General features: G+C 52.4%; 1 protein-coding gene and 1 pseudogene across 1 annotated transcript in view; both read left to right on the plus strand.

Annotated features, from left to right (window-relative positions):
- DNAH17 (dynein axonemal heavy chain 17) overlaps positions 1 to 22046 on the plus strand; it is a 15539113-nt gene that overhangs the window by 4569183 nt on the left and 10947884 nt on the right. The gene's annotated exons all lie outside the window — the stretch shown is intronic.
- On the plus strand, positions 19793 to 19936 carry LOC147702466 (5.8S ribosomal RNA; annotated as a pseudogene).

A 22046-nucleotide genomic window follows, 5' to 3' on the forward strand; every position in this document is an offset into this window, starting at 1 on the left:
CTCTCTGGCTCCAAATTCAGTAATGCCCCTTTCGTTGGAGTCCCGCTCGGGGGACTCGGAATCCAAACTGTGCCCGGAAGCCTCGTGGGCTTTAAAACAGAAATACCCGACTGGGGCAGCTATGCAGGGGCGGCCCGCGGCATTGTGGGGCCGCCCGGAGAACCAACTGAGACAACCCCTGAGCCCTCACTTTACCGGGCTGTCCTCTCGCTGCTGGAGGCCGTCTCTTCAGGGCTCCTCACCGGCTGATGGCATCTTCTTTGAGCAGCGCGGGGCTCTCTTCCAGCAACGGAGCCCCGCCTGCACCTTCAGTGGCCCTCCTTGCCGGGTGGGCTCCCAGCCGCTTCCTGTTCTTGTCCAGGGACTACCAGGTCGCCGTAGGCAGCACGGCAGCCCGGGGAGGGGAATAGCAATTCACGACCGCAATCCGGGGCAAGCCCCCGGCAAACAAACAACAAAAACAGGGTGGGCACCCGTGACAGGCACCACAAAGTCGGCAAATAAGCGGGGTGAGCACCCGCGCCACAACCTTGGCCAATTTGCGGAGCCACACGCAGAGTGGGCACCTGCTTTGAAAAAGAGGCACAAAGGGGGATACCCACGCCGGGGAGTCCCTCGAGGTAGGGGTCGCCGCACCAGCGGCGCAACGCGCTATTTCGGAGGGGGAGACCAGCACTCCCCAGGTGCTGGCGGGCCCCAGAAGTCCCCCAAGAGTCCAGGGGCCAAATCCTGAAACAAGAAGGAAGGCAGTGGGGGGCAAAGGCTGGGCTCAGGGGCCAGCTCACAGGGCCCTCCAACAGGGAGGCAGCACCCAGTGGCGGTATCCTCCTGGCACCCAGCAGCAGCAGGCCCCCCTCAAGATAGGATCAGGAAGAACATTTTGCAAGGGGTCTCAGCCCCTTTTTATGCACATAAATCCTTTGTCCTTCGGCGCAGGGTGGGGGGAAAACCAGTCGCAGCTGGTTTTGGAGTACTCTGATGTGCTCAGCCCCTCTTGCACATTCACTGGCCAGGCTAGGGACATTAGACGCACCACAGAGGGTGGAGCCAGCATTGTGTGGGGAAAGCCCAGCCCTATTCAGGTCCCAGGTGCACTCCTCCCTCACATCACTCATGCAGATCTCTCCACTCACCACCGGGGCGGACCCATCCTGACTCCTGGAGCCGGGCTCACCAGCCAGCTCCAGCCAATCACAAGCCAGACAGCCAATTCACCTAATTTACACAGACATGCCAACCTCTAGAAGTGGCACTTCCACACTAGACACAATCATGCCGCACACATCATCGCACAGCATTTAATCACACGAGTCCGCACATACCAAACTCGCACCTGCACTCCCCACGCATCAGGAACTACCAGGGACACATACATTCCCCATGCATTCTTATGGGAGGGCAGGCCAACCTCACTACACGCACGCACTTTACCCTGGGACACAGTGGTAAAGTGTGCAGAAACAAAAAATCCCTCACACCAGGTCATTATTAAAAGCAAAAAGTTCAGGGGTGAACCTGCCAGAAGTGCCAAGTCCAACACAACCCCCTTCCAGCCAAAACGCAGGGTGGACCAATCACCACCGTGATGGGCTTCCCTGCTTGGGGCGATAGAACACGGACACGGGCCCGCAACTGCAGGGACACCCTCCTGTTCTACGCCACAGTGAACCCATGGGGTTCCTTCTAAAAACACTGTCTGGATCAACTGGGCTACCCCACTGGTACTCCCAAGCTGTCCACGGCCAGGACCAGGCCATAGGCCACCCAGGTGCCACTGGTCATTGCCTATTCAAAGAGTGGGGGGTAGCAACCCCTGGTACATAGTAGCCATTCTCCGCTCTTCCTGTCTGTAGGACAGGGCTAGACTGCCACTGGTTCTCCAGCCTAGGGTCTACACCCTCAGGCGGACCAGGAGTCACCGGGGAGGCTCTCCTCCCCTACCTCTCCTCCTAGGGTTCCTCCTCCTTTGAAAGGTACCCTTAGAACGCCATTCTCCCAACCTAGAAGTTTAACCCCTCAGGTTGCACCGGGGTCAGAGGCGGACTCTCCCACCCTCTGCACCCCCTTTCAGAGTTCTGCACCCTCCCAACTGGAGCGGTACCCCTGGAAGTTGAACCAGTCAGGACGCTAATTACAGACGTCCTTCCCTCCAGGTCCAGCGGATCCTGAACCTGTCCTCTCAACCTTTGGTCTAAAACCTTTGGTGAAATAATTGCCTGGCACTCCAGGACTTCTGGGTATTTACACACCATCCCCCTGAGGTTGACACATGACTCATATGTCGTGTGACTGTCTGTCTGGCGCAGATCTCCCGTCCCCTGTCCACCTGACAGTGCGTGAAGATCCCCCAGAACAGAAGTGGTGTCACCCGGGTCCCCTCAAGGGAATCTAGCCCAACTGGCTAGTCCCTGGTCCACTGGTTCTTTCACTAGGGAACTCATCCCCCAACCACACCTCACTTCGGACTCCTGTGCCCTCCCAACTGGAGTGGCACTGCCAGATACTGGAACCCCTGGAACTATATTTACAGATGCTCCAGGTTCCCTAGACACTAGGTGATCTTCCTCAAAAATGGACTAACAGGAAAGCCTAGGTCCCCAACCTGGTGTTCCCTAAAGAAACCACCCAGGTTCTGAGACAGGGCTTCTGGCATCTGGGGACTCTCAGTCACACACTGAGACAGGTAGTAAGCCCCTACACCCCCCTCACTATACTGTGACCTAGCTGGGCTACTCTGAACCTCTTCCACCACGCTGGGCTGGAAGATACCTGAACCACTACTTTTGGAATCACTCAGCAAGGACTCATCAGAACCTCTAGCACTTTCCCAGTGGTCTGCTTCTTCTGCAAGGGTGTCTGTATCAATCAACCCACATTCCAACAGGTGTTGGCGCAACCCTGGCAAACAACTACTGAGCTGCTCTCTGAGAACCAGATCAAACAGTTTGGCGAAATCAGGTTCCGTGTGAACCTCTAACCAATCAGACAGTGCACCTTGACATTCATCCACAAAATCCCCCCAAGACTGGTGAGACAGTTTCCTACTGCCCCTGAATTTCAACCTATACTCCTCTTCTTGGGAAACAGGTACCATACTCTGGGAACTGGGAATGGGACTTCCTGCACTGATGTCTATATTGCTGCCACCACTGGACTCAACCCTCCCTGGGGAGTCCAGAAAATTAAAACTGCATGCAGGGGATAACTAACCTCCAGAGCTAATTTCTCTCTGGTGAAGTTCCTCTCAGCCTCCTCTATCCTCTCCTGCGCTAAGACCCTCTCAGTCTCTAGCTGTAGCTTCTTAACACACAGCTGCGCCATCGCCAGGGCATGCTCTAACCTGAGCTGTTCCAAAGCCAGATGGTGCTCCTTTTCTTTCCTCCTATCTTCCCACTGCTCTGGGGACAGGGAAAGGGAAAGGGATGGGACGCTGCCCTACACTGGACCCAGCAAGGGACTCCCTATCTATGGAGTCTTCACTATCTGCTGGCATCCCTGCACTGTCATTTTCTTCCTCCTCTTCAGACTCTTCAGGGCTCCCCTCAGACCCACCATCCTCCTGGTGTGTGGCCTGGGCCCTATCCTCACTGTGCTCACGTTCCCAGTCATCCTTCTGCCATTGGGTTAGGTTATCCCGAAATTTGGGCTGGGTGTCTGACTCATTCGCTGCAATGTCACTCTCTTCACAAAACTCTACCAACTCATGCATGAACAGACTAAGCATGGGCGAATTTTGCGAATCTCGCGTTCGCGAATTTTGCGGATTTGCGAACTCGCAATCCGCAAAATCCGCGAATTCCCGCGAATGTGCGGATTTTTTTTTTTGTGTTCGCGCGTGTTTCTGCCAGTTCGCGAGGGTTTTTACAATTTCGCAATTTGCAAACTTACCTGTCGGGTCGCAAGTTTTGCGAACTTGTTGTTTCTACGTGTCCAGCCTGTTTGGGACACTCTTCTTCATCACTGCCACTCTCTGTCGCCACTGCCACTCTCTGACTACTCATGCCACCCTCTGGCCCACCCATGCCACCCTCTGTTTCATCACCACACCCTCTGGTTGTCCAGTGTACATTATTTTCGGCAAAGCAAAGCACACCTTCCCTGCCTCAAGTGACCTGAATTAATTTGGGGCTGATTAATGTGTCACAGAATATTTTTTTAGCTGGCACCTGCTTCCTTAGTGCTTCCTGATTAGTGATCTTTTGCACTTGCTAAGTGCTTTCATTGTTGCAAAATTAGTTACAACACCTGCCCTGCCCCAACTGACAATAATGAATTAGGGGCTGATTAATGGATTTTAACTTCCAGCCTGGCTCCTGCTTGTCTCCCTTAGCTGTAATTCAGGACCTTTGTGGCATATGTGTAACTATTCTGAGGTTCAGAGCAGGGTCACATAATAGTTGCAACTGGCAACTGAACTCTGGAGGGGCCCCTCAGGAAGCACTACAGGAAATGGCTACTAATGATGAGCCTGAACTTTTGAACCTGGTAAGTAGTTTCAGTTTTGCTAAGATCGTATTTCTGCAAATCTGAAAGAAACACGTTAGTGTTAGATTCCTTACCTTAGAATATCCCCAGGCGTCAGTCTGGATCCGGAAACTTTTGCGTAGCAGTACCCCTGCGCGTCGGTAGGCGTCGTCTGCAGGCGTCCCCTGCGGCTCCGCGTCCGTCGTCGGCGTCGTGCGCCGTGATGACGTCGCTGGAGTACATAGACGCCGCCTCCGCGCGCTGACGTCAGTTCTTCTTTTTTCCGCGCCAGTGGACGCAGATCTGAAGAGCAGTACTCCGGTCTTTGACCAAGTTTTTCTTCATCATTGACTCCGAATACGGAGAGGATGAGGAGTACGGTGAAGGTTGGGAGGGGTCCGAGGACCCTCTGGCTCGCGAGTGCCAGTATGACCCGGACTGGACAGGTGACTTGGGGGATGCCAGTGGTTTGGACGACTCTCCTAACCCTGGTTTGATCTCTCCTCCAACCGTGGCATCGGTGGAGGGAGCTGCCTATTCTGTGGTGCTGATGAGGGCTGCCAAGGCCTTACACCTTGAGGTCCCCGTCGCGGCCGTGAGGCCTAACATCCTCACCGAGGTCTTCAAACCGCAGTCATGCCCACTGGAGCCACTGCTGCCGTTTAATGAAGCCTTGTCTGACGTTCTGTTGGGCACGTGGTCCAGGCCCGCTTCAGGTGCGCCTGTTGATCGGAACGTGGCCAGGCGCCACCGTCCTTGTCCGGACGACCCCAAGTACCTGTCTACCCACCCCACTCCTGAGAGTCTGGTGATCCAGGCCTCGACCTCCCAGTCCGCATTCCCGTCGGCCCCGCCCGACCGGGAATCCAAGAGGTATGACCAGTTTGGCAAAAAGGTCTTCTCGTCCATTAGTTTGGGCCTGCGGTCTTGCAACACCGCCTGCCTCTTGGGCCGCTACACCCACTCTGTGTGGGATACGGTCGCGGAGCTGCTGCCAGAATGCCCCATGGAGGTGCGGGCAAAGCTCGGTCAGGCTGTGGCTGAGGGCCGAGATGCAGCGAAGTATTCAATTCGGTGTGGTCTTGATACGACCGACTCGCTGGGCAGGGCTATGTCTACGACGGTGGCGATTCGTCGCCACGCCTGGCTGAGATCCGCCAATTTTTCGGCTGATGTCCAGAATACCCTGATGGACATGCCGTTTGATGGCTGTCACCTGTTCGGTGACAAAGCGGACCACGCGCTGGAACGCTTCAAGGACTCCAGGGTCACGGCCAAGTCCTTGGGTCTCTCGACCCAGCGTCAGCAACCGGGTTCGTTTCGTCCCTTTCGTGGCCAAGGAAGGGGCGTCCCCACACGTGCTGCCAGCCACGCGCCGCAACAATCCTTCCAACGCGGTGGCGGCCGTGGAAACCGCCGTGGTGGCGGTCGGGGACAACGGCGGGGTCAGACCACACCTTCCCCCGCAGCATCTACCCCAAAATCCTCCTAGTCCGTGCTTTCGGCCCCATGTGACGCCAGTGGGTGGCAGGGTTCGCCATCACCACGCTCACTGGCGCACGATCACTTCGGACAGGTGGGTGCTGCAAATCGTCCGAAGGGGCTACTCCCTCCCCTTCGAGACCTCTCCTCCAGCCATGCCACCGCAGAACCACCGTGTGTCGGGGGACCACTTGACACTTCTGCAGGAGGAAGTTACGGCCCTCTTGGCCAAGGGGGCCATTGAGCGCGTTCCTGGGCCAGAAGTAGGGCGTGGTTGTTATTCCCACTACTTTCTGGTGCCCAAGAAGGACAAGGGGGGCCTACGTCCTATCTTGGATCTACGGAACGTCAACGGCTTCCTCCGGAAGGAGAAGTTCAAGATGTTGACGTTAGCTCAGGTCTTGGCTGCTCTAGACCGGCAAGACTGGATGGTAGCGTTGGACTTGCAGGACGCCTATTTTCACATCCCCGTCCTGCCGGCCCACCGGCGTTACCTGCGGTTCACGGTAGGCCAGGAGCATTTTCAGTTTATCGTGCTTCCCTTCGGCCTTACCAGCGCCCCACGGGTGTTCACAAAGGTGATGGCGGTGGTCGCAGCCCATCTGCGCAGGTTGGGGGTTTCAGTCTTCCCCTACCTAGACGACTGGTTGTTGAAGGCGGGCTCGCCCCAGACAGTCGTCCACCACCTTCAGATGACGGCAGACCTCTTGCACGACCTGGGGTTCTCCATCAATGTGCCGAAATCACACCTGTGTCCCTCTCAAAAGCTCCTTTTCATCGGAGCGGTTCTGGACTCGGCGCAGTTTCGGGTTTATCCTCCGGAACGGCGGGTTCGGGATATTCAGGCTTTGATTCCCATCTTTCAGCCGCTATCCCGGGTTTCGGTCAGGTTGACGCTGCGGCTGCTGGGACTGATGGCTTCCTGCATCCTTCTGGTGCATCACGCTCGGTGGCGGATGCGGGCTCTGCAGTGGGACCTGAAGTTTCAGTGGGCCCAGCATCAGGGCAACTTGTCCGACCACGTCTTGATCTCGGAGGGCACTGCGAGACAACTGCAGTGGTGGCTTACGGACCGCGATTGGGTCAGGGGCAAGTCCCTCTCCCTTCCCCAACCGGAGCACGTTGTCGTGACGGACGCGTCCCTCCAGGGCTGGGGTGGCCACTTGGGAGAGGCAGAGATCAGAGGCATCTGGTCTCCGGCGGAGTCCCGGCTCCATATCAACCTGTTGGAGCTGCGGGCGATTCGTCTGGCACTGAAGGCATTCCTCCCCTTTGTCAACGGGAGTGTGGTGCAGGTGTTCACCGACAACACCACCGCCATGTGGTACTGCAACAAACAGGGCGGTGTGGGGTCGTGGACCCTTTGCCAGGAGGCTCTGCGCCTCTGGCAATGGCTGGAACGTCAGGGCGTGACTCTGACGGTTCAACACCTGGCAGGTTCTTTGAACGCCAGGGCGGACGAACTCAGCCGTCGGTGCTCGATGGATCACGAATGGCGTCTGAACTCGGACGTGGCGCAAGGCATCTTTCTGCAATGGGGAGAGCCTTGGTTAGATCTATTCGCCACCGAAGAGAACGCGCAATGTCATCAGTTCTGCGCGTTGGAGTTTCCAAGACGGCACTCGCACGGCGACGCCTTTCGGCGCGAGTGGAGTTGCGGTCTGTTATACGCCTTTCCGCCTATACCACTTCTGCCCAGAGTGCTGAAGAAGATCAGGCGCGACCGGGCCCGAGTTATCCTTGTGGCTCCGGACTGGGCTCGAAGGTACTGGTATCCCGAGCTACTCAGCATGTCAGTCGGTCCCCCGATCCGCCTGCCCCTTCAGGAGGACCTTCTGTCGCAGCAGCAGGGGACGGTCCTCCACCCGAACCTGTCCAGTCTCCACCTCCATGCTTGGAGATTGAGCGGCGGCAGTTGAGGCCATTTGACTTGCCTCCTGAAGTCTGTGATGTTATTCTGGCAGCCAGGCGTCCCTCCACTAAGTCGGTATACGCCTGTCGGTGGAACAGATTTGTGGCATGGTGCACAGCAAAGGCTGTGGATCCTCTTTCTGCCCCTCTTTCGGAGGTTCTTCTGTTTCTTCTTTCTCTTGCCCAGCAGGGCTCTGCTCTGGGCACTATCAAGGGCTACCTTTCTGCCCTTTCAGCCTTTTTGAGGCTTCCTGATCAGCCTTCTTTGTTCAAATCCCCGATTGTAACTCGATTCTTGAAAGGCATCACTCACATGTTTCCACCTGTTCCGTTTGTGATGCCTCAGTGGGATTTGAACCTGGTTCTAACTTTCCTGATGTGTGCTCCCTTTGAGCCCCTTCATTCTTGTCCTCTCCGTCTCCTGACTTTAAAGACGGCTTTCCTGGTTGCCATCACCTCTGCCAGGAGAGTGAGTGAGCTGCAGGCTCTTTCTGTCCAACCTCCTTTCCTGTCCATTCATCCTGATAAGGTGGTTCTGAGGACTAGACCTTCTTTCCTGCCCAAGGTTGTTTCGGCCTTTCACATCGGGCAGTCCATCACCCTCCCTTCCTTCTTCCCGCCTCCGCATCCTTCAAAGGATGAAGAGCGGCTCCATCGTCTGGACCCAAAACGTGCGCTTTCATTTTACATGGATCGCACACGCCAGTTCCGGGTGGATGACCAACTGTTTGTTGGCTACGTGGGTGCGAAGAAGGGACGGGCGGTCTGTAAACGAACCATCTCGCGATGGGTCGTCCTCTGCATCAAAGCGTGCTACTCTTTGGCTCGGAAGGAGCCTCCTGTTGGGCTGAGGGCCCATTCCACTCGGGCCACGGCGGCTACCACTGCCCTGGGCCGGGGAGTCCCCTTGCAGGACATTTGCCAAGCGGCTACGTGGGCCTCGCTGCACACCTTTGCGAGGCACTACTGCCTGGACAGCCAAGTCCGGAGGGATGGCTTCTTTGGCCGTTCTGTCCTCCAGGACTTTCTGGTGTAGTTTGTATTGGTTCGCAGACCCACCACCGGGGTTGGTATTGCTGGGGTATGTATTCTAAGGTAAGGAATCTAACACTAACGTGTTTCTTTCAGATGAACAAGTTACTTACCTTCGGTAACGATATATCTGTAAGAAACATTAGTTAGTGTTAGATTCCTTACCGAACCCACCCATCCTCCCCGTTCTGCGAACTGATACCTAGGGTTAAGGTCATCCCTTTCAGGGCCCTAGTTTTTACATGGCACCAGTGTTGGTTCTCTCATGGCTCTGCGTCTCCTGGCGCGGAAATGCTATGTGCAAAGAACTGACGTCAGCGCGCGGAGGCGGCGTCTATGTACTCCAGCGACGTCATCACGGCACACGACGCCAACGACGGACGCGGAGCCGCAGGGGACGCCTGCAGACGACGCCTACCGACGCGCAGGGGTACTGCTACGCAAAAGTTTCCGGATCCAGACTGACGCCTGGGGATATTCTAAGGTAAGGAATCTAACACTAACTAATGTTTCTTACAGATATATCGTTACCGAAGGTAAGTAACTTGTTCTTTAGCACTTACTCGCGGGGTGCGAAGTTGTACTGGCAAGCCGCGAACTCACGCGAACAGTGCGAGCAAGCCATAAAATCCGCTGCTCGCGGATTTGCGGATTTTGCGGGAGATTCGCGGATCTCGCGGATTGCGAATTTACCGAAAATCCGCAAAATCCGCGAGCGAAACGGATTTTCCGCCCATGCTTAGAACAGACCCCAGAAATTAATAGCAGATTCCATCTTGGCAGGATGCTCACAGACACGTGCAACACAGGGGACTTAGCTGAAGCAAGAGTACACAATTCACAAAGTATTCAGCAAGCTCCCTATCCCAGAGAACTCAAACTCACTTGTCTAGTGCAACACGCCATTCATCCACACACAACCCCCCTTAGGACTGGTAAGGCAGTTTCTACCGCCCCTGATTTCTCAACCTGACCACACATGACACAGGTACCATATTCTCGCAGCGGGGCGGGGAACAAATGTACTGGACACACTTATCGCTGCTACCACTGGATCCCGCCCTTTTGTGAATCCAGACACACACTTTTGTTGCTTCCACTGGATCCCACCCTACTGGTGAATCCAAAAACTCATACTGCACTTGGGGGATAATCTACCCTCCCGAGCTAGTGAAACCTAACTCATAGTGCACAAGAAACACATTTCCAAAGAAATGATATTTAGAACAAACTTAGAACAATAATCCCCTTCTATGTGACTTTCTAAAATGCAGAGTTTTGTAGTGGAGCCAGTTGTCACTGTGGTACTGCGCAAACACAAATCCTTATCCTTCCGCTTGCCTTCCAGTGTTAGAAATGGGATTTCTGGTTGGCTAAGGCTGGCACCAAAACCAGGCAGAAACCACCACTCTAGTCAGGGCAAGGGAGTTACACATCCAGATAACCCCTGCTCACACCCTTGGTAGCGTGACACAAGCAGTAAGGCTTACCCCGGAGGCAATGTAAGTTAAGTATTTGCGCACACACCCACCAGCAACAACATCCCAGGCCCCCCACAAAAGGAACTCCACACAAGGTTATATATAAAAATAGCCTTTGTATTATACCAACCACATTAGATAAGAAACACACACTTTACAATGTGCCATAGGCACGGACGGAATTTACAGGGGATTATGTACATGGGACAAGGCCACATGGGCCACTGTCAGGAATAAGCACTTTTAGAACTAGCACTTGGTAGAATTAGCACTTTGTAGGAATAACACTTAAAACATAGCACATATAAAAACTGTAGCACCAAATAACAAATGTAGCACACAACCAGTAATCACTGGTAAAAGGTAAGTACCCCCTACGCACCCCTAACCACTGTAGGAAAATATCATGCAGGGAACCATGAGCTCACTAGTATAATTATACTAGGTAAAACAACCTCCTAAGCATAACAATACATTCAGAGGTATAGGCAAGCAGCTTTGTACATGATGCATAAAAACACATTCAGAGATGTAGGTAATCACAATTGCCCCAAATCTCATGAGGCCAAACATGTACCCCCACCCAAGGGCACAACAACAGAACTGTCCCCAGGCCAACTGGCCTCTCAGGGGCTGAAACGCCCTGTGTCCAGCAAAGTCAGGGCAGGCTGCGCAGGCAGCCAAAGAAGATTGCCCAAGGTTCCTAAATGGAGCAGCTGCCCACTAAGTGCTGGGCAGCTGGAGAACTGATCCTGGCACCAGCGTGCCTCCTGGCTCTCTTCTGGGGTCTGGATAGACAATGGGGCCCAAGAACACGTGGGAGCCTTGTGGGCTCCAGACACCAATTGCCCCCAGGAGCCTCTCAGGCTCTGAACAACACAATGCCACCGTCGTTGGAGCCTCGTGGGCTCTGAAAAAATATGCCACCACTGGGGGAGCCGCTGCCAGCTGGGGCCGCTCTACCACCAGAAATGCCCCTGGGGTCGTTGGAGACTCCTGGGCTCGAGAAACAAAATGCCCGGTGGAGCCTCGTGGGCTTTAAAATGGAAATGCCCCTGGGAGCCTCTCTGGCTCTAAATTCAGTAATGCCCCTTTCGTTGGAGTCCCGCTCGGGGACTCGGAATCCAAACTGTGCCCGGAAGCCTCGTGGGCTTTAAAACAGAATGCCCAACTGGGGCAGCTATGCAGGGGCGGCCCGCGGCAACGTGGGGTCGCCCGAAGAACCAACTGAGACAATCACTGAGCCCTTACCTTACCGGGCTGTCCTCTCCCTGCTGGAGGCCGTCTCCTCGGGGCTCCTCACCGGCTGCTGGCGTTTTCTTTATGCAGCGCGGGGCTCTCTTCCAGCATCGGAGCCCCGCCTGCACCTTCAGCCACCCTCCTCGTGCCGCGGCTCTGGGGGCGGGACTTCCTGCCTCCTCTCCTCGGGACAGGAGTGCGGGGTTGGCTCCCAGCCGCTTCCTGTCCTCGTCTAGGGACTTCCGGGTCGTCATAGGCAGCACGGCGGCCGGGGGAGGGGGACAGCAATTCACGACCGCAATCCGGGGCAAGCCCCGGCAAACAAAGAACAAAAATGGGGTGGGCACCTGTGACAGGCACCACAAAGTCGGCAAATAAGTGGGGTGGGCACCCGCGCCGCAACCTCGGCCAATTTACAGGGCCACACACAGGGTGGGCACCTGCTTTGAAAAAGAGGCACAAAGGGGGATCCCCACACCGGGGAATCCCTCGAGGTAGGGGTCGCCGCACCAGCGGTGCAACTCGCTATTTTCAGAGGGGGGGACCAGCACTCCCCAGGTGCTGGCGGGCCCCAGAAGTCCCCCAAGAGTCCAGGGACCAAATCCTGAAACAAGAAGGAAGGCAGGGGGGGGGGTAAAGGCTGGGCCCAGGGGGCAGCTCACAGGGCCCTCCAAAAGGGAGGCAGCACCCAGTGGTGGAATCCTCCTGGCGCGCAGCAGCAGGCCCCCCTCAAGATAGGATCAGGAAGAACATTTTGCAAGGGGTCACAGCCCCTTTTTATACACAAAAATCCTTTGTCATTAGGTGCAGGGTGGGGACATTAGACGCACCACAGGGGGCAGAGCCAGCATTGTGTGGGGAAAGCCCAGCCCTATTCAGGTCTCAGGTGCACTCCTCCCTCATATCACTCATGCAGATCTCTCCACTCACCACCAAAGCAGGCCCATCCTGCCTCCTGGAGCCGGGCTCACCAGTCAGCTCCAGCCACTCACAAGCCAGACAGCCAATTCACCTAATTTACACAAACATGCCAACTTCTAGAAGTGGCACTTCCACACTAGACACAATCATTCCGCACACATCATCGCGCAGCATTTAATCACACGAGTCCGCACATACCAAACTCGCACCTGCACTCCCCACGCATCAGGAATCACCAGGGACACATACATTCCCCGTGCATTCCTATGGGAGGGCAGGCCATCTTCACTACACGCATGCACTTTACCCTGGGACACAGTGGTAAAGTGCGCAGAAACAAAAAATCACTCACACCAGGTCACCATGGCCCTGCCTGCTCAATAGAACGCCCAGCGCAGGCGCGGAATCCGCGCCACGCAGGCGCGTCGAGCGGGCCATGACGGCACCGCTCCGTCATCAGCACAGCACTACCGCGGCTGATGACGGAGCGGTTCCGTCATCAGCACGGAAAAGGTTAAAAGCAAAAAGTTCATGGGTGAAGTCTAACAGTGCCTTACCAAACGTTGGGTGCCATGTAGTGTAGTTCCTATATTCTTAATAGGCTCTGTGCATCGTAATAAAAAATCCTATAGAATAGACATAGGACTGAGGTCGACTAGGTCTCTATTGAATATACTAGACTTAATTGTGTGTGCCAGCTAGCTCAGAGGTCACTAGAAACTTTCTCGAATTCACAAGAAGGGATTAGTCTCTGACAACCGCTTAAACATGACAACTTTGTTTCCCCAAGATAAAACGTATCTTCAGAGTCGTAGAAGAAATAGATAGATATTTCACTCAGTCAATCGTGCATGCTTCGTTTCACTAGAGGTGCAGAGAAAGTAGAAAGACAGGCACTTTCAATAAAAGGTTTTATTGAACAGTCTTCTTTCTCAAGCATAGAAAATGAACTGCTACAATCGTAACACAGTTTGTAAAATATAATGCGTACAGTATAAATAGTAGAATAAAATAATACTGTAAGAGCATTGTATGGTTCCTAAACCATATAGAAATACAGACATAAATAACAGAGGCTAAAAAGTACTCAACTGGTGCCTCTAAAATACGCATACCCCGGTGTACCTAACCTAAGCTTAGTACCAGGGAGGAATTAAGTGAGGTGTAGCATAAATGTAGTATTCTTTTGCAAAGAATCTGCTCAAGATTTCTCTAAGGGTCTAATCAGGTCCGTACCTTAGTTTAGAATGGAGAAGATCGGTCTCGAGACTCGATTTCCCAACAACCCGCAAGGGTAGCTTGGAAATACTGGAGCTGGATTTCTTGGCAGGAGAAAAGACAGCGTATCTCTCAGTGCATCTGCTGGAGGGTCGGCTTCCTTCGGCACTTGCTATAGCAGGGCGCGTCTGGTAAGTAGATAGTCGAACTGCTCCAAAGCACTGTTTGTTTGCTTGGGCGAGTGTGGGCATATTTATACCTTGAAGTTGCCGAGTTTGATGTAAAGGTGGACATAACAACGTCACCAAAGAATCTCAGTTATTTGAAAACTTCATGAGTTCTTGGACAAATCAATATTCAAGCAAGGGAAGTCCCCGGCTGCTGAAGCTGAGTATTGCAAGAAATCGTTGTGGATTTTCGGAACTAGTGAAAGTAGCCCTGCCGTTTTTGGACTGCATGAGCTATGCCTAAATATGGTCATGATTTCTATGCCTATATAAGGATATGGTGATTTACACCTATATAAGGGCATGAATCGGGAAACTTACAATAGGGTCCTAAAATGATAAATAACAAGGGCATCGGAGGTTGCCCAACTGGTGCCCCTCTAAGCAGATTATGCAGTTTGTTACTTGTAGCTCTCTTTATTATTGAGCTTTATGGTAGGATGTGAGGACCCTGGAGGCATAGATTCTGTGTGCTGTGTTGCAGTGCCTGGCATAGGGACCTGCAGGTCCTGGTAGGCCTCCTTTGCTTCCCTAGGAAAGGAACTCCACAGGTTAGAGCTCCGGAAAGCCTTGGGAGGGGGGGGGTTTCATGGCCCGACGTGTCACTTGGATCCCAGGGCAGATTCCTACAAGCCCCGGTAAGCCTTCCCTGCTTGCCCGGGATAAGAAACTCTGGTAAGAGCTCTGCTTGGCCTGGTGTTGAAACCCTCAGCCATGAGCTCCCTTCTTCAGCCCACCATGTCACAAAGTGCCTGATACTGGGTCCTGCAGGCCCAGAGAGATATCCCCTGCTTGTTTGGGTTCAAAAGCTTTAACTAAGCCCCGAAGGACCCTAGGGTGGAAGACCCAGACCCTGGGCTCTATTTATTTGCCTGCTGTGTCTCAAAGTGCCACTGACGGGAACCTGCAGATCCGGGGAGGCCTCCTCAGCTTGCCTGGGTTCAGAAGCTCTGACTGGTCCACCGGAAAGAGCCCTGGCTGACCCTGGGTTGGAAGTCCTATCCCTTGGCTCCCTTCTCCAGCCTACTGAATCTCAAAATGCACGGAACAGGGGTCCGCTGGCCTGGAAGGTCCTCCCTGCCTCTCTGTGTTCAGAAGCTCTGACTCGGCCCCTGGTCAGAGCCCTGGCGGGTCCTGGGGTGGAAGCCCCAGCCCCTGGCCTCTCTCCTTCGGCCTGCAGTGCCTCACAGAGGGGACGACAGGGTCCTGAAGGACCGGGGACCTCGACGCGTCTTCAGAAGCTCTGACCAGGCACCCAGTTGGAGTTCCGTGAGCCCCTCTCTCCAATTGCCCCTTTCATGATAACCAGCTCAAGCTCGGAGAACCTGGGTCTTAAAGTCCCTATCCCCTCCAAGAGTGAGTGGAATGCTTTTTCAGAAGTTATGGGGCACCCACATGGCCGTCCTTTCAATGCAAGCATCTGGTCGCACCAAACCCCAGACTCCAGGATGCGCTCAATGGTCCCTATGGCTTGTCCAGAAGGGTGTGCTGCACTGGAAATCCCATTGAGGGCACATTTGAGTCTGCAAGCTCAAACAGGGCTCTGTGAGGTTGGTGCATTTTCTCCAAAGGGCCCCTCTGTCACTCTGCATCACAGTTCACAAGAAAAGGGGATAATCTTCCTCTATATTAGCTTGGAGAGGGCGCTCCTGTTTTCTAGTTATTCTCACCTGGGTGCAACCAGGGCCGGGTGAGGCAGCAGAGCCCTCAGGGGCCTGAGTCTGCAGCTGCCTTTCAGTCCCGTCTGATGGGTCTTTCCTACAAGCCTTGTTTTACGGAGAGCTGACAGGCATGCAAAGCTGACATCCCCTTGCAGGGCAGCCTGCTCGAGAAGGCGGAGGGTAGATTAGCCAGCACTGTACGGTGATGGTTGGGTTGATAAGGCAGCCTTGATAATGGCTCATTTGAGTCACCAAGCCCCCAGCACTCCAAGAGGTTGGATGTCTTCACCTCAATGACCCCTTTTACTTGGTTTGGATGGATTAGAAGAAGACAGGTAGCCTTCTTCCACATTATTAGAGACACGGTATGAGTGATGCCAGTGTCCTCCATTCTTTCTCCTTAGGAGCTTGCCCGACGGGGGATCCCTGGGGCCCGAGCAGGCAGAGATGCAATGCCAGCTTGATTGTATTCAAAAGCTCTGATCAGGCCCTAGGTCCGAGGTCCAGCTGGTCCAAGGGGGGAGGCACCTGGCCTTGGGATTCCTTCTTGACTCTGTGTCCAAAACACGCGGGTTGCCTGGATACGTCAGCAAGGAATAATGGAATAGGACTCTAGTTCTATTTTATTGGTTTTCGGGACTAAGGCCATGATTAAAAGTCACAGCCAGGGACATTTGTACTGTGCTGCTAGAGATGAAATTATTGGACTGGAGCACAACAATCCAAAGCAAAAGCACTTGCCAATAATATTTTAATTAATCTAGAGCAAAAGTCAGAGGTTCAGAGATGATCAGATGCCGTCGTAGTTCCGACCGTAAACAATGCGGACTAGCAATTCAGTGGTGTTATTGCCATGACCTGCTGAACAGCTTCCAGAAACCAAAGTCTTTGAGTTACAGTGGAGGAGAGAGGGTGCATGGAAAGATGAAACTTAAAGAAATTGATGGAAGGGCGCCATCATGTCTTGAGTCTGCGACTTAATTTTACTCAACACTGTAAACTTCACCCATACAGAGAAAAGATTGACAGATTGATAGCTCTTTCTCGATTCTGGGGCTGGTTGTGCATGGCCGTTCTTAGTCGATCGAGTGATTTGTCTGGTTAATTCTGAAAATGAATGTAACTCCTCCATGTTAACTAGTTACAGGACCCCCAGCAGTTGGTGTTCAACTTATTTGAGGGGCAAGTGGTGTTCAGACACACAAGAGTGAGCAATAGCTGGTCTGTGATGCCCTTAGTTGTCCAGGTTTGCATGCATGCATGCTACACTGGACATATCAGTGTGTGTCTTCGCCAACAGGTGTGGGTAACCTGTTGAACCCTGTTTGTGAAAGGGATGGGGACTGCAATTTTTTCTTAGGAACAAGGAAATCAATTAGGGTGGGTTATAGGCTTGGGTTGATTAAGTCACTGCCGTAGGTACACACCGTTCATCACTACTATCGTTTGGATGGTTTAGTGAGGTCCTTGGATCAGCCCTGCTGGAGTGGCAATTGCTCTGGTGGAGTGCCAAGAAGAATTAAAAGTAATAACAATTTTTCCATAAGGGAGAGTGGGAAGATCATTAACTGTGGAGCAGCTCGAGTGACTGACAGTGACATCCTGAACTCTCTGGCATCCTCCAGATATAACCCAAGGCACAGGGCCCGCTCTTCCCTTGTGTGCCCTTGCCTGCCGTGCTTGCTGGGTGCTTAGGTTGTGACCACACACTGAGTGTACTCCTTCATCTAGGAGGACCCAAATGACATGTTAGTCAGCGAGCTGGCTGGTGTATCAGACCCTCTGGAATGGGCAGGATATAATAGACAGCCTTCCCAGGAGGAAGCCCATGTGTGACCAGCATGCACCAGGGTTACCCAATTACAATGCCTTACGGGAATGCGATGCCCCCAAAGGCCCTGCCACCTGGGTCCTCATTCTAAGTTGCAGGGCAGCCTGGATGAGAAGGTACTGTGATGAAGAGGGAACCCCAACTCCTCTCGGTGAAAATGCCTTGTTGCCTCAAAGCCAATGTAAACTGCTTTGAGGGGTGAGAGAAATGCTGCCCCCAGCTACTTGTGCTTGTATGTAATGGAAGTAAGTGAGCCAAACTGATATGTCCTATGTTAAGCATTTATAAGGCGAAATGTCTTGCTATCGTAAGATATGGTTCTGATCTTTGGGGTTATAGGGATGTTGGTGAGATCCAGATAGTTGAAAATACATTTTTAAGAAATTTGCTGTCTGTACCATCATCAACTTCCACCTATATCATACATCAAGAGCTGGGTTTAGGGTTTATCTCAGACATCATAGGTATGGCCCCTTTACTTAAATGGATTAGTATCTGGATAAATCAAGATCTAGAAATGAACCGTATCATTATTCGCGATTGTCTTACACTTGATTTAGCTGGATGCATTCCGTGGTTAAATTACGTTAAAAAATCTGCAATTTATTTGGGAAGATCCGAATATTTACTACCCCAGAAAAACTCATAAAAACAGATATGGTCTGGGTTAAAAGTACCTACCTTACTATATCACATTGTGAAAGAGAGGCCAAGGAATTAAATAAACCCCCTGTGCGTGCTAATCAATTGCTATGTACGTCACAAACGATTGAGCCATATCTCACTATTGTGACTAATCAGCACCATTGTTTCCTCTTGGTCGGATTCAGATTGAACGAGTTGCTCTTAATTCTTTCTGAATCAAGGGGATGGAATAAGCTGGAGGACATGGCAGTCTGTACATGTGACAACTTTTCTACTCAAGATTCGATGCATTTTGTTTTATTTTGTGATCACTTTTTGCATATTAGAAAACGGTTTATGTTACCTATTTTAAAAGACAAAGGTTTTTATTCAGGCTAGACCAGATTTTATGTATTTACAAATGCTTAACAATGTCTTTGAAACTTTTAACATAGCTAGTTTTTTAACCGCAGCTGTAAGACTCAGGAGTAAAGGAAAATTAATCCCCTTGTTAGATATTGCACAACATTTTTATTTTTCTCTTCTCATCATGTGCAATTTGATGAATTAGATTCTGTCTTCCATATTCTGTGATGTATTTGACATTGTAATATCAAGGAAATACTTTTTATTGTGTACTTATATATTTTTAGTACGTTTTTATGGTTTTAATTAACCGAATAAAGTGAATTTGACTGACTGAGTGAGTTACTTTGACAGAGTGGGGAATCCAGGCTCTTCTTTCCTCAGTGCCTCTTGTCAGGGCAAAGGGGACACCCAGTCCACAGGCATGGCTCAGTGCTTCTAACCAAGCCATGGACTCTCAATGTGCAGGGATTGAGCCGCGATACTAAGCCTGGGTGGAGTTAGCGGAGTTCCGCCTAGCTCAAAGTAACAAAAAACTCTGCAGCGCTACGCGGAGTTCCGCGTGTGGAGGAGTGCATTTCTCCCTTACTGTAAAATCATCACAAACATCACCATGGGCAGCACAATGGGGCGCAGCTTCCTTTCTGCTCCTCGAGTAAATGTTCTACTCAAGAGGCAGCTTTCTTACCTCGAACGTAAGGTTTCTCAACGCGAGTGATCGCGACCTGCCGCAGCTCCTCGCATTGAGAAATCCAACCACCTGCATTGAGAAATCTCACCAGGAAGTGGATTTTTCTCACACAACAACTAGACCTTGGCGAGCGCGAGCAGGGAAACATCTCGCCAGGTTTACATTTTGAGTGCTCACGCTAGCCAACTTGACGAGGTGAGGAAAAAAACTCCACGGATTGCAGTTTTGGGGAACTCTGTGTGCTCCACAAAGTGCGGAAAACTCTGCGAAAGGAGTGGAGTTCACCGCCCAGGGTTACTTGGTTCCCACTGACTCTGGTGGGTGGCATATGGCTGATGTGCAGCTGGGGCAAATATCCTTTGTTTCAAGGTACCTGGTGGACTGGTCCCTGTTGCCAACCTGGGGTTTAAACACTTGTATGGCCGTGTCTGAGAGGGCCAGTAGTTGCGCTTCCTTTCTCTTCTGCTGTGGGAACTCCTTGCCTGCCTGTCTTCTTGGGTGATGGGGTGGGGCACCTGTGCTGAGCGCCTGAAAACACTTTTTTAAATCTTGGAGCTGGACTTCCAGAGGAAAGCGTGATGTGGTGCTGGGCTGTCTCACTGCGTAGACGGTGGATGACTAGTGCTTAATTCCACCAGCCTATGAATTTTGGAAGGTGGATCACTTGGCTCAATGAAGAACACAGCTAGCCAGAATTAGTGTGAATGGCAGGACACATCGATCATCGCCACTTTAAATACACCATGCAGTTCTGGGTTCCTCCCAGGGCAACGCCTGTCTGGGGGTCGCTTGAATGTCAATGATCCCGGGGCTCTCTCAGGGCACAGTTGGGGCTGTTGCAGGGGCTCTGACCCTTTCTGCTCTCAAGGTTAGACCCCTAACTGCCCATGCTGTGGCCTTGCCCGTGCCACTGCACAGGTACGCCTCTGGTGTGTCCAGTCTGCTTTGCCTTGATGGGTAGGTGCCCGTTCTGACCGAGGCCTGAAAAACCTGAGGTGATTAATTGTTTGTTGCTTATGGCTGTTTGTTGTGTCTCACAGCTGCCGGCGTGCACCACTCTGGCTGCCCACTTTACAGCTGGGGAGGACCCCTGCCTGCCTGCCGGGGCTGGTTACCATGCTGGGTCCCACTGGCTTTGATCTCCGATCTGGGAAAAGTTGTGCTGCTCTGACCCCCTATAGTAAAGAGGGCCCCCCCTTCTGGTGCCTATGGAATTGATCCAGCTGCTCACTCTTTGGCATCGGACTAAAACCTCATATCATTCGTGGTGACTCTTTGAATATAAGCATATTACCAAGCTGAGAAAAAGAAACTAACCACAATCACCCTCTGTAACAGTGAGTGAAAACGGAAGAGCCCAGCCCAAATACCCAACTGGCTGAGGGAAATGTGGTGTACAGAAAGCTGACACCCAGGTGTCTCTCAGGGGGCCCAAGTCCTTTGGATCAAGACTCATCCCATGAATGGTGTTAGGCCAGAAGTGGTTACCGGTGCACTGGGATTGGGTCTTCTTAGAGTGGGGTTGCTTGGGAATGCAACCCAAAGCAGGTGATAAATTCCATCTAAAGCTAAATATGGGTGCTAGCCAACAAGTACCACAGGGAAAGTTGAAAAGAACTTTGAAGAGAACATTCAAGAGGATTGAAACCATCAAGAGGTAAACTGGTGGAGTCTGTGCAATCTGCCCAGAGAAGGGTGGATCCCCCTCAGTGGGACCATCGCCTGGGTGCATCCGGCCCCCACAGTTTGCATTTCCTCTGCTGAGATTTGCTGCAACCAGCTCCAGGTCGGCTGGGAAGGCTTGGAATAGCAGGTTGTACCCTGGTCTGATGGAGAGTGTTACAGCTCCCCCGGCAGTAGCTTTGCAGTGTATGTCAGGCTGAAGGAGATTGACCACACTATGCACAGCCTCTTCCACAAATCACCCCAGCCCTTCTTGGCATATGCTGGAGCAGGGAAGGAGGACAGGGCCTGTGACAGTAAAACTGGGTGGACTGTGCACAGTATGCCGGAGACTGTTTTGCGCCGCGGGGGATTTACCTGACCGGTCGTAAAATACGGTCCAAGAAGTTTAACATGTGCGCGAGTTTGAGGGCCAATCAAAACCGTATGATGCAATGTAGGTGAGGGCAGGTGCACTCTGAATGTGGTGTGTTCCTGCTGCATCTTCCCGGCGGGCATGCCACTAGCCTGCCTCTCCCACTCTGTGGGGCAGTTGGAGCATGTGTGATGGTGGAGTACCGGGTATTTTAGAACCCGGCGGTGCCTGGGAATACACCTGAAAACTCCTGAGTCCTTCCTGTTTCAGACTACAGAAACACAGAGTCTTCTAGGTGAAGTCAAAGATCGAATTTATTGGCTGCAGCCAGTAACAGGTATCCTAGAAGTACAACAGCATGTATGTTCTCAGGAGACTGCTCTTTTTACAAAATCAGGCTTCTCCTTATATACAAAATAATATGCTTTAGGCAAACATTTCTTATTTTACATTAGATCGTTCACATATTTTCACTACAAAGAAAAAGCAGAGTCATGATGACAAGTCCACATTTCAGTTCGTCCAGCCCGTAATTGATTACCCGGCAAGGCCCAGTATTTTCATCGGATATCGACGGACCCCCAATAAAATCGGGCACCTCCTCCTCGTAAAGCAAGTCATAAAGCAAGAAACAGGGACAGGTGTATGTAAGATTAGGCATGGTTTGTGTGCGATGAAAGGTTTATGATATGTTGTGCCTCAATGCTAATCTCGCTCGGCCACTGGGAAAGGAACTGGCCGGACAGGTTTGGCTTCGGGCAGTGGAGTCAGCTTGCCCAGGTCACAGAGGAGGCAGCAAAGGTGTATTTGTCCTTCAGACTAGGTTTTGGCTTTAGCATTTGGCTATGTGAGGGCAATCA

The sequence above is a fragment of the Lissotriton vulgaris genome, chromosome 7, assembly GCF_964263255.1.
Source record: "Lissotriton vulgaris chromosome 7, aLisVul1.2, whole genome shotgun sequence".
NCBI classification, from domain to species: domain Eukaryota; kingdom Metazoa; phylum Chordata; class Amphibia; order Caudata; family Salamandridae; genus Lissotriton; species Lissotriton vulgaris.